Below are 13,221 nucleotides of genomic sequence, written 5' to 3' on the forward strand. Positions count from 1 at the left end.
AGTTAGGTATTGTAAAATCTGAGGAATGTTTGGAACAAGTGGTTCAAGTCCTTGTGCCTGGTTCCAAGCACAGAATCTCTTCCATTTTTCTGCATAAGATTTCCTGGTGCTGGGCCTCCTGGCTTCCAAAATGACAACCATAACAGCTTTAGAAAGATGTGTGTTCTGAGTGGCTATATTATCCGCCATGCAGCCAGATTTAAGGTTCTGAGTTGGCTGTGCAGGATTTGATTGTTTTTTTGAGTCAGAAGATGAGGAATTAGAGGTAAAGTCCAGGCTGGGGCTTGAGACAAGCTCTTTAGGATTGGGTACCAGTGCTGGAGTGGCCAGTCTCTGGCAATCAAAATCATTTTTGGCTTCTCTTGTCTGACCTTTAGGAGCACCTTGGGAAGAAGAGGCAGTGGTGGAAAGGCATAAACTGTTAGGGTTTTCCAGCTGAAAGATAGAGCATCCACTTTCCATGCTTGTGAGTGATAAGTCCTTGTGCAAAATCTCTGTAGTTGGTAGTTGTGAGGGGAGGCAAAGAGATCTATGACTGGGCATCCCCATTTCCTGGTTATCATGCTGAAGACCTGTGGATTTAGTTTCCACTCATGGGGGTCCATGAGGTTTCTGCTTAGTTCATCTGCCAGAGTATTTTTCTTTCCTGGCAGGAATTGTGCCTGCAGATGTACTTGATAGGTCAGTGCTGTGTTCCACAAAGTCATGGCTTGCCTGCAGAGGGGGTAGGAATGTGTGCCCCCTTGCTTGTTTATGTACCACATAACTGTAGTATTGTCCGTCTTTAGTAGTAGTTGTCCTGGATGTAGCAGATCCTTGAAGGCTGTCAGGGCATTCTGTACAGCTAGCATCTCTTTTTGATTGATGTGAAGATGCATTTGGTCCGTGGGCCACTTGCCCTGAATACATTTTCCTGCCATGTGTGTCCCCCAGGCATAATCCAATGCATCTGTTGTTAGTGTCTGCCTGGCTGTGGGTAAAGTGAAAGGCTGTCCCTTGTTGTGGTGACAGGCCAGTGCCCACCATCGAAACTCCTGTTGCAGGCAGGGAATAAGAGTTATTATTGTTTCCAGGCTGTGGCAATGTTGAGTCCAAACACTTTTTAGGTACCATTGTAGCTTCCTCATATGCAGTCTTGCATATGGAATTAGCAGGATGCAAGATGCCATGAAGCCCAAAGCCTGCAGAATTTTTCTTGCAGGTACCTGGGTCTTTGTTGCCATCATTTGAAAGTAATGAGTCAGTTGCCTTTGCTTGTCTGGCATGAGATAAGCCATCTGGGTAGTTGTATTTAAGCTTGCACCCAGGAATATTATCTCGAGAGGGCACTAGTTTTGATTTCTTTTTGTTTACTGTGTACTCTAGGCAAATTAGTAATTATTTTACAAATGCCAGATGCTTTAGTAGAACGTCCTTGCTCCCTGCTTGAATAAGGCAGTCGTCCAAGTAGGGATATATTTGAATTCCTTTTTGTCTGCAAAATGCAATTACTGGTGCCAGGCATTTTGTGAAGACCCTGGGCACAGTAGATAAGCCAAAGGGCAGTGCAGAGAATTGGTAATGCATTGAGCCAGCTATGAATCTGAGGTATCTTCTACAAGATTGTCTGATTGGGACATGCAGGTATGCCTCTTTGAGGTCCAAAGTAACTAGCCAAGCCTTCTTGCCCAGCATGGGTAGAAGTTGCTGCAGTGTTAACATTTTGAATTTTGGAACATCCAGGAAAGTATTTAGAATTGACAGGTCCAGTATTGGTCTCCAGGCTTTGTCCTTTCTGGGTACCAAGAAAAGTCTTGAGTAAAATCCTTGCCCCTGTTCTTTCTGTGGTATTTTTTGAATAGCTCTCGTGTCCATGAGTGCAGAAATTAGTTTTTGTGCCTCTGCCCATTGGTTTTGTGGCAGGTCTGGCATACCTTTTGACCTTGGTAGGGTGTGAAAGTGGAACCTGTAAACCTAAGAAACAATATTCAGTACCCATTTGTCCTGGGTGATCATGTGCCAGTTTTGTGAGAAAAGTGCTAGTTTTCCCCCTAAGGGTGCTGTCAAAAGGTAAGTGCTTGGCTTTTGTAGAGGGAAGTCATTGGGACTGTTTCCTGTAAGGTTGTGATTTGTCTTCTCTGCCTTTGGGGGCTGAAGGACCCCATTCTTTAGCTCTGTATGAGCCTTGGGGCTGAGATCTGCCTCTTAGGCATCGGTATCTGCCTCTTTGAGGCCTGTCTGACACTGGAAAGGACCAATTTTTAGAAGGCCAGTTCCTGCTAAATCTAGGTGGCTGAACCTGTAAGAAATCCTTTACTGTCTGCATTGATTTTGCTTTATCCTCCATTTTCTTTAACACCTCTTCTGCCTTAACACCAAACAACGTATCATGCTGTAAAGGAGCATCCAATAATTTTGCTTTAACATGATCAGGTAAACTCTGGTCTTTTAACCAAGCATAACTTCGAATGACAGAGCCTGTAACAGCGGCTCTGCAAGAAGCCTCTAATGAATCAAAACCACATTGCAGAGTATGCTTTCCCACTTGTTCAACTACATGCAATAAATCCTGCATTTCCTTATTGTCAGGACATTCTGAGCTTGTAAACATTTTCTGTTTTAGCAAAGACATTAGGTATTGTTGATATTTAAGCATGTGAAACTGGCAGTTTAAAGCCCTTACAGCTAAAGTAGCAGAAGTGTAAACTTTTTTCCCCCATCTGTCCAGAGCTCTAGAATCCCTATCAGAGGGAACAGGATTTTTTGCAGTGGAAGCCTTCACCCCTTTGGGACACTGAGAAATTGTTTCTGGGTCAGCAGCAGGGTTTTTATAAATAAATTTATGAGAGTCTGGGACCCTGTAGTACCTATCTGGCTTGACTGGTGCAGGGGGTAAAGAGTCAGGAGACAAACTAGTTTCAGAAAAAACATCATCAACAATATCTAGTACGGGGGGGATAGCAAGGGGCCTGTGCTGAGGCAGTAAAAGAAAGTCTCTGAGCCTTTTCTTGGATTCTGAATAATCCTGGCTCTCCCAATGGAAATGATCCCTCATGGTGTGCAGGGATTCCCCAAAAGAGTAATCCTCAGGAGGAGAGGCTGAAGGGATAGATTCTTCAGCATCAGAGTCCTCATAGGGAGGAAGAGAATATCCCTATTCTGAAAAGGAAACAGAGGAAATAGAAACCTAGTCAGAGGAATCATAGTCAGCGTCTTGCCTAGGCCTTTTATCAGGAGGGGGATGGGAACCCCTGATCAAAGTAATTAGGTCCTCGGCCATTTTAAGCATCTGTTTCTTTTGCATGGATGACTGTCCAGGAGAATGCTGTACTTGTTTCTTTGTCTTTAATGGTGTTTTAGACTTTGCTTTGGCTGCTGAAGGGGACTTGACAGTTAGCTGTGTAGGTCTGAAAACACGCCCAGAAGCCGATGCTTGCTCAGCGGCTCCGGACCCATCCGAGGGAATAGTTTCCGTAGGCCCAATACCTTGAGTTTCCAGAGGCCTAGCTATCTCCACGTGGGAGTCGGAGGCGGCCTGTGGCTCTGAGGTAGCGGGTGTCAGGGGCTGCGAAAGTGCCTCACTGAGAACCAGCGACTGGCCTAGAAGAGGCTTCGTCGTCGGTTTTGGACTTCAGCTGCCTGTCCTTTTCTTTGTCTTTGCGTTTTTTATGAATTCCGGTCGTCGGTTGTTCCGATGGCATTATGTAGTTAAATCTTCAGCCAAAGTAATGTAAAGCAAAATCAAACCAACGCTTAATAGTGCGTTGGTTGAATCTAGCATAAAACCGACAACTAGCAATGTCGTGGTCATGGCCTAGACAAGGAATACAGTAAGAGTGAAAATCCTTATGAGGTATTTGCTTCCCAGAAGAGATACAATTGTTAACTTTTACTGACATTGGTCTGGAGCAAGAAAAAGTTTCCCCAACGGGGTACTTAGCTTTATTGAAGACTTAATTCTGAAATTTAATTTCGAAAATCTCAGGAGTCAGCCGACAGGCCCTTGCAAACTGCTTTTGCTTCGGGCACCGTGCGGCAAAAAAGACTTTAGAAAATGGCGTCGGCTGCATCTCGTATACCCCTGGCGCACTGACATCAGGGAAGAGGCGACAGCAACAGACGCCGGACCAGGACTATGGAATTCAGGCCGACTGAGGGTAGCCTGCCAGCAGGATAACCCAAGTGTAATGACTGCAACAGTGAAACATGATGAACATCCATATACAACCTGCATATGTTTATTAATTTTCTTGCTTATGTATTCACTACTTACATATTCATAATACCATTGCCACACCATTTTATAGCTTACTTTTTCTAGACTATACATTGGTTTTGGACCACTAGCACTGAATAAGAGATGCGGTTGAATTTTATAACTACTGGTATCTACATCTGACTTCTTTACTTTCTCTAAATTAACATTCCTCATATGACAGGGAATGCATATGTAGTACAATACTTCAAACCATTAACTTGAATAGATGCTAAAACTGTACACTCCTGCTTTATCTAGTTTGATCAGTTTCTTACTATTTTATTGAATTTGATGCACCTGTTGACTATAATATTACAGGATATCCTTTATGTCTGTAGTTCTTTACTATCTAGTCATTCAATCCCTAACTTGTTTGGAATGATATACATTGCATCTCTTCTAAGTATAACTTTACAGCTAAACCCACTGTTATACTTATTCCTAAGCTGTAAGTAATAGATTTCCTTATTCATGATTCAGCTTACTTAAATGTCAACCAAACACAGACAAAAATAAGATCAAATATACATAAAGCCAATTTATCTAAACACTGAACCTGTGAAAGACCGAAAAAGGAAAACAAGTTCCTTTCCCAATCTTTACACTACCCCCCCCCACCCCCCCATAACACTAGGCTCCAATTTGTCTGAATAGTGGCAGTGTTACAAGATGGGTTTTTTAAGGTACAGTCTGGGGTTAAGGTTGGATGGGATTGGAGAATGAAAGTTCTCCAGCAGAGTGCTAATCTACAGATAAAGCTCACTGAAAAACGAGTTCTCTGCTTCAAGGCAGCATATCAAGCTGCCATGGAGCTCGGACTGAAAATAACCTAATGGTTTTACGCTCGCTAACCAGTACATTTGCTGTTTAGCCAGTGTAAAATAAAAAAAGAAAAAAAATGAAAATAAGAGTGTGTGTATACGTGTTTATGTTTGTGTGTGAGAGTGTGTGTGTGTATGAGAGTGAGAGAGAGATTGATTGAGCTATTTTCAATTCCTAAGCAGCGTTTTTGCTGTTTAGCTAGTGTAAAAAAATAAATGAAACAAAAAAAGTGTCTGTGAGAATGTGTGCATAAAAGCATAACAGACTGTGTGTGTGTGTGTGTGTGTGTGTGTGTGTGAGAGAGTGAGAGTGAGAGGGAGAGAGAGAGAGAGAGAGAGAGAGAGTGAAGGGCGAGAGCAACATAATGATCCCCAAGAGCAACAGTCAATACCTCTCAACCTCTTAGCTCAAGGTATCTGAATAAGCCTAAAATCAAAGAAGGACAAAGGCTCAAAATAGGAACATATTTTAAACATTGCTGTTACAAAAATCACAAAATTACTTGAATATTAGGATTTGTGTTAGCACACATTTTCTGAAGCAGAGGTGTGTGCATGTGTGTGCATGTGTGTGTTGTGTGTGTGTGTGTGTGTGTGTGTGTGTGTGTGTGTGTGTGTGTGTGTGTGTGTGTGTGTGTGTGTGTGTGACAGAGGCAGTAAGGGAGTGATGAGATCGACCATTGGCAGCAGCAGTAAAGAAGTTTACATACTTCTGGACCTTTCAGCTGAAGAAATCTGGATAAAACCTAAAATAAAGGGGGGGGGAGGCTGACAACAGGAACAGATTTTTAATTATTGCTCTTACAAAATTACAAACTTGCTTAAATAAAAGGATTTGTGTTAGCATGAATTTTCTGAAGGAAGTAAATGTCTGTAGTGCAAACATTTATCATCATTTAGTAACTTCAATCTCCAATGACGGTCAACAAACCAACCATCTTAGGAGCAAGGGCCCAAACAAATAAAGTAAATACCAGAAATTTTTTAAAGTTTTATATTTTGGAAGTAAAATGCTTCCTCCAACACCATTACCATATACTACAGCAAGTTTGAAACATTAGGTGGAGGAGCTATTTCTACATCAAAAATATATAAATAAAAATATAGTATTAAAAAATACGTAAGTAAAACACAACAATCATAACAATTTATACAACAAATATAGACAGCCCATTCTCTAAATGCAATAATGCCCTCCAGGGTGTGGGTTGTTGTGGAAGTAACACCCTTCCAGAGGTGCAGTGGCCCTTCACCTGCGGCGTTGGGCCTCAGAAAGTACAGTTCTGTACACTTACCATAAATGTAGATGTTCGAGTGTATTCACTGTTGCAGTCATCACATTTGGGTTATCCTGCCAGGGATAGACCTCAGTAGGCCCGAATACCAGAGGCTTAGTATTTCTGCGTCAGTTGCTGTAGCTCCAGGACTGACGTCATGTCGTCAGTGGTATAAAAACAGGCAGCCGATGCCATTACATCAGTTTTTCTTGCCCTAAATGTCAGGAGCCCTCAATAGGGAGCTAAGTTGTGGTGGAAGTACGCCACCAGTAGAAAGTAAATACCAAAAATTCCTTGTAAGGAGAGTGAAAGATATATATCTATATATATCTATATATATATCTATATATATATCTATATATATATATATATATATATATATATATATATATATATATATATATATCTATATATATATATATATATATATATATATACATAGATAGAGAGAGAGAGGGAGAGAGAGAGTCACACAAGGGGGATGGAGGGAGGGAACCCAGGGCTGCAACAGTGAATACACTTGAACATCTACATTTATGGTAAGTGTACACAACTGTACTATGTTCTTCGTGTTACACTGTTGCAGTCATCACATTTGGGTAGATTCCCAAAGCTGTAGAAAAGGGTGGAAGCAGTCAAGAAGACTGGGGGCTGGCTAGGATGCCCTGCAAGACTTTGGTGGCAAAGCTTGCCCTGGATTGGAAAAGATAGGCAGGTGGTAATGCTTGGTGAAGGTATGAATAGATGTCCATGTTGCAGCCTCTAGGATGTCCTTGGTGGGGACCCCTCTGAGAAAAGCTGTAGAAGTGGAGGCTGCTCTGGTGGAATGTGTCCTGAATCCCTTTGGGGATGGTTTCCTGTGCTGTTTGTAGCAGAAATGGATGCAGTGTGCTATCTATTTGTAGATTGATTGTTTGGATATGGCCTTGTCCTCTGCTCCTGCAGCAAAGCTGACTAGTAATTGATCAGTTTTTCTAAAAGATTTAGTCCTGTCCATGTAGAATCTAAGCTGTTTGTGCACATCTAGAGAGTGCATAATCCTTTCTTCCTTGTTTTGTGGGTTAGGGAAAAAGGTGGGCAAATGAATTGATTGGTTTAGAGCCACACTGGACACCAATTTAGGCATGAAGGATGGGATAGTCCTGAGGGAGACCCTGCCAGCATAGAAAATGATGAAGGGCTCTACAGCCACAAGTGCTTGTAGCTCTGAAACTCTTCTATATGAAGTGATGGCCAGAAGCAAGGCTGTCTTCTGAGAGAGATATTTTAACTCTGCTGAAGCTGCAGGTTCAAAGAGAAGCAAGGTGAGCTTTTCCTACAAAGTTAAGGTCCCAAGCTGGTGTAGGAGCTCTTCTGGGTAGCCTCAAGTTGTTAGTCCCTCTTAGGAACTGTTTGACGAGAGGGTGTGAGAAGAGATGTGGCTCTGTGCTGACATGTGCATTGATGGCAGAGGCATGAATTTTAACAGAAGCAAAGGATAGACCCCATGTGTAGTAGGTTTGCCAGGTAATCCAGGATGAGAGGTAGGGAGGGCTGTTCCGTTCCGGCTCCCTTAGCCTGGATCCAGGTGCAAAACCTTTTCCACTTGTCAGCATAAGAGTTTCTAGTGCTGGGGTGTATGGCCTCACGTATAACATCTAGACTAGCAGCTTGAGGAGAGGTCAGGGGAATAAGTCAGGTTGCCAGGTTGAGGGTCTGCAATTGGGGATGCATGAATTCTCCATTCCTCTGGGTCAGGAGTGTTGGGATCTGTGGTAGGAGCCATGGTGGCAAGGGTGACGGGCTGCGCAGCAGTGGGTACCAGTGCTGTCGTGGCCAGTCTGGGGCAATCAGGATTGTCCTCTGTTTTTCCTCCCTTATTTTGAGCAGTACCCTTGAAATGAGTGGTAGAAGGGGAAATGCATGAACAGAGAGGTTCACTAGAAGGATAGAGCATCCACTTTCCAGGCCTTGCTGTGAGGTTCCCTGGTGCAGAATTTGTTGAACTGATGACTGGAGTGGGAGGCAAAGAGGTTAACCCTCGGGGTGCCCCATTTCTGGGTTACAAGGTTGAAGGTTCTGTGGTCTAGCTGTCACTCATGTGGATCTAGCAGGTTTCTGCTTAAGTTGGCTACCAGAGAGTTTGGAGAGCCTAGCAGGAATTGTGCTAACAGGTGTAGTTGCATGGCTGAGGCCATGTGCCAAAGGGTCATGGCGAGCCTGCACAGATGATATGAGTGAGTCCCTCCCTGCTTGTTGATATACCACATCACTGTGGTGTTGTCTGTTTTGATCAGTAGGGGTCTGAAAGCTGAGAGAGCTTGCTGAACAGCTGTCTCTTATTGGTTGATGTGCAGATGTATTTGATTTGGGCTCCATTGGCCCTGAATGCACCTGCCATCTAGGTGAGCCCCCCAGGCATAGTCTTATGCATCTGTGGTGAGGGTCTGGGCAGCATGGGGTTCTGAGACGGCAAGTCCCTTGTTGTGGAAGCATGCTGCTGCCCGTCAAAGAAATTCTTTCCTTAGATAAGGTATCATTGGTATAAAAGTTTCCAGGTCTTGAGTGCTAACACCAAAGGCTTTTTAGGTGCCACTGTAGTTTCCTCATATGCAGTCTGGCATATGGAATGAGTAGAATGCAAGAGGCCATGAAACCTAAAGCTTACAGGATTTTCCTTGCGGATAACCAGGTCCTGGTGGCTAGTTGAGAGAAGTAGGCTGTCAGGTAGGATTGTTTTTCTGGAGTAAGGAATGCCATCTGGGATGCTGTGTCTAGGCTTGCTCCCAGGAATACAATTTTTTGTGTGGGGACTAGTTTGGGTTTATTTTCGTTGATAGTATACCCCAGGGAGGTCAGTGGGTACTTTACAAAGGTCAGGTGTTTCAGCAGCTTTTCCTGACTGTCTGCCTGAATCAGGCAGTCGTCTAAGTATGGGTAAATTTGAATATTTCTTTGCCTGCAAAAAGCAATGGTAGGAGCCAAACATTTTGTGAAAACTCTGGGAGCAGTGGATAAGCCAAAGGGAAGCGCAGAGAACTGAAAGTGCATTGATCCTGTCCTGAAATGTAGATATTTCCTGCATGACTCCCAGACTGGGATGTGTAGGTAGGCCTCTTTTAGGTCTAGGGTGGCCAACCAAGCATCTTTGGAAAGCATAGGTAGAAGCTGCTGGAGGGTGAGTATTTTGAATTTTGGTATCACCAGAAAGGTGTTTAGAATGGATAGATCGAGGATGGGGCATCATGTGCCCTCTTTTCTGGGTACCAGGAAGAGTCTGGAGTAAAAACCTTGGCCTAACTCTTCTGCAGGAACATGCTCTATTTCCCTCATGGAGAGCAGGGATAGGAATTGCTTGTTGACCTCTGCCCACTAGTTTGGGAGAAGATCTGGGAACCCTTTTGGGGTTGGCAGGAAATAAAATTTGTATCCCTGGGACACTATGTTGAGGACCCAGCAGTCGTTGGTAATGGTAGCCCAGTTGCTTGTGAGGAAGGAGAGTTTTCCACCTAAGGGCACGAGCAGGTGGGTACATGGAGGGGGTGGAAGTGAAAAGTCATTGTGAGTTCTTACCATAAGGAGGTGGCTTTGCACTCCCTGATTTTAAAGAGGAGGAACTCCATTGCTTAGATCTCTGCATTCCCTGGGGCTGTTGTCTGGGGGGGTCTGCTTCCCCTGGGTCAGGGCCAAGCTGGCCTGGAGGGGGCAGGAATGGACCAATGCTTGGAGGGGCAATGCCTAGTGAACCTCGGTGGCTGGACCTGTAAGAAGTTTTTAACTGTCTGCATAGATTTAGCTTTTTCTTCCATCTTTTTTAAGACCTCTTCTGCCTTGGTGCCAAATAAGTTATCTTTGTGCAAGGGTGCAGCCAATAATTTGGATTTGACATGGTCTGGCAAGGTCTGTTCCTTAAGCCAAGCATGCCTTCTAAGGACAGAACCAGTGACTGCTGACCTGCAAGATGCTTCTAGGGCATCAAAACCACATAGTAAGGTGTGCTTAGTTAATTGACTTGCAGAATGCATTAACTCTTGTAACTCTTTCATTTCTGCACAAGCAGGAAAACAATAAGTTTTTTGTTTGAGGAGTTCCATGGTATGTTGCTGATATTTCAGCATGTGGAACTGACAATTTAATGCTCTAATAGCAAGAGTAGCAGAGGTGTATACTTTTTTACCCCATTTGTCCACTGCTCAGGAATCCCTATCTGAGGGGGTGGGATTCTTAGCTGAAGTTGCTTTGATTCCTTTAGGTCCTTGAGAGATGACTTTGGGGTCAGTAGTAGGATTTTTTTTAAAGAAATTTGTGAGAGTCAGGGACTCTAATACCTGTCAGGTTTCCTGGGAGCAGGAGGGAGGGTGTCAGGGGTCAGACTGGATTCCATAAAAACATCATCCACAAAATCCAGGACATGAGGAATGGCCAGAGGTCTGTTCTGTAGAAGATCTAAGAATTCCCTGAGTCTCTTTTTAGACTGAGGAAAGTCCTGACATTCCCAATGGAAATGCTCCCTTAAAGTATGTAGGGTTTCGCCAAAGGAAAAATCCTCTGGTGGAGAGGCTGAAGGGATGGATTCCTCTGCAATAGAATACTTATAAGCAGAGAGGGGTTGCATATCTTCATATTCAGATGCAGAGTCATCGGACTCTTGTTCAGATAAAACTACTGGGGACAAGACTCTTTGTCTTGGAAGGGGTAGCCTGGCTTCACCTAATAAGCATTATAAGGTCTTCCGCCATTTTAAGCATTTGAGACTGAGGCAAGGAAGCAGGTGCCTGAGCTTGTTTTTTTTTGGGTGTGGTTCATACCCTGGGCCTTAGAAACTTGGTTGTTTTCAAGAGAACTGAAGACGCGAAAGAAGTCGGTCTGTGTCAAGTATCAGTAGTGCGAAGCCGGTGCTTGCTCAGCAGCTCCGGACCCATCCAAAGTAGAAACATCCACAGGATCCTTAATCAAAGAAGTGTCTCGTGGCATACTGGACTCTGAAAGGGTCTTGGTAGCGGCCTGCGAATCCACATAAGTGGCCATCAAGTGCTATGAAAGCACCTCACTGAGGACCAGAGAATTGACGACTAGCTTAAGAGAAGCATCATCGGCAGTTTTGGACCTGTGCGGTCTGTCTCTGTCTTTATCCTAACGTTTTTCAGAAGATTGGTAGATGGATGGCTTACCAAAGCCATATCGGAATTCGAGGACTTACAGCAAAAATATCTAGCTACAATAAGGGCCCGACAATGTATAGTCCTGGCATTGACCAAAGCACAAAAGCGACAGCGGGGGACATCGTGGTCTGGGCCTAAACAAGTAATGCAGTAAGAATGAAAGTCTTGGTGTGGTATTTGTTTTCCACAGGCGAGACAATTGTTAACTTTTTCTGACATCGGTTAGAGCAAGAAAAAGGATCCCCAATGGGGTACTTAGATTTAGAAGACTTCAACTTCAATTCGGAAACTAAAACTCAGGTAGCGGCCGACTGGCACTCATGTGAACTGCTTCTGCTTCGGGCTCCTCAGCAAGAAAGACTGATGTAATGGCATTGACTGCCTGTTTTTATACCACTGATGACCTGACATCAGTCCTGGAGCAACAGCAACCAACGCAGAAATACTAAGCCTCTGGTATGTGGGCTGACTGAGGGCTACCCCTGGCAGGATAACCCAAATGTGATTACTGCAACAGTGAAACACTATGAACATCACCAGTTGGCAGGCATTATTTCCACAGTAACACACACGCTCTTGGGCCTTATTGCCTGCTTAAATATTTCTGAAGCAAGTGAAAGTAAAAACAAAGATTAGTTCCTGCAAAGCTTAAAAATAAATTAGACTGACCTTCTAAATCTAAAAGAGACATACTTATTAAAAGATTTAAATGCACTGGAACTATCCCATTACTCTTTTGTATATGGTATACAAACTATAACTGATAAAATTCTGATTTCAAATGACTTGACATCCAAAATTAATAGTTTTAATAAAATTCCATGTTCCTTATCAGACCATAATGCTCTAACCTTAAAATTTTCAACAACATTTAAAATCATCCCTAAGTAATAGAATCCCTACATATATAGCTAATTTAAAAGAAATTAAAACATGGTATTTACAAGAAATTGATCTATTTATGTTAACAAATAATATTGATGATATAAAGACAGCAATGATTTAGGACGCTTTTAAAAGGCATGTTTATGACTGGTCTAAGAAAAAAAGGAAAATAAAACAGCAATTAGCAAAACATGTCAAATTTTGACCAAGTCATATTCTGTTTTTTATAACTTAATACAAGTTTAGATTTTTTTAAATTTATGCAAACATTCTATTACATTAACTTTTTATTTCTTCTGTTTATATCTTTTTGTTCCCATAAACCTTAAACATGGAATCTTCTACCCCCCCCATTTTTTCACTAAAGGAAATCAATTATTTTTCTCTTTGCCAACCTCACCCCCAAGTGACGCTCACTTTATAAGACACTAAGAAGACCCTAACTAATGCCACAAGGACACTGGAACATCAGAGGGTATTTTAAACTTTCACGTCCCTGTCCAATGTCATGAGGTAAAGTGGATGGGCATTCCACTATGCTTACACCAAGGTTAGTGTGAATTTAGGCTCTGTCTTACACTGTTCGCCCCTGCAGGCTGCTGTATCTCAAGTCTCTACCTGGGGCCTGCTCTACTGTGGTTAAGTCCCTAGTCCTTTACTCAAGGTAAGAAGAAGGACTAATTTCTAGAATATTCACTTAATGGAACATTTGTTCTTTCTCAGATACTGAACTATTTTTACATCCTGGAAATACATATATTTTTTCAGATCATGCATGATCAGGTTTTAAACTGAATGAAAATTATGTTATCTTGTTTTTTTTTTATGTCATCTGCTGATCATAAGCTCTCCAGATGATC

Source organism: Protopterus annectens, chromosome 9.part0 (genome assembly GCF_019279795.1).
Source record: "Protopterus annectens isolate FY-2018-M chromosome 9.part0, PAN1.0, whole genome shotgun sequence".
In the NCBI taxonomy this organism is placed as follows: domain Eukaryota; kingdom Metazoa; phylum Chordata; order Ceratodontiformes; family Protopteridae; genus Protopterus; species Protopterus annectens.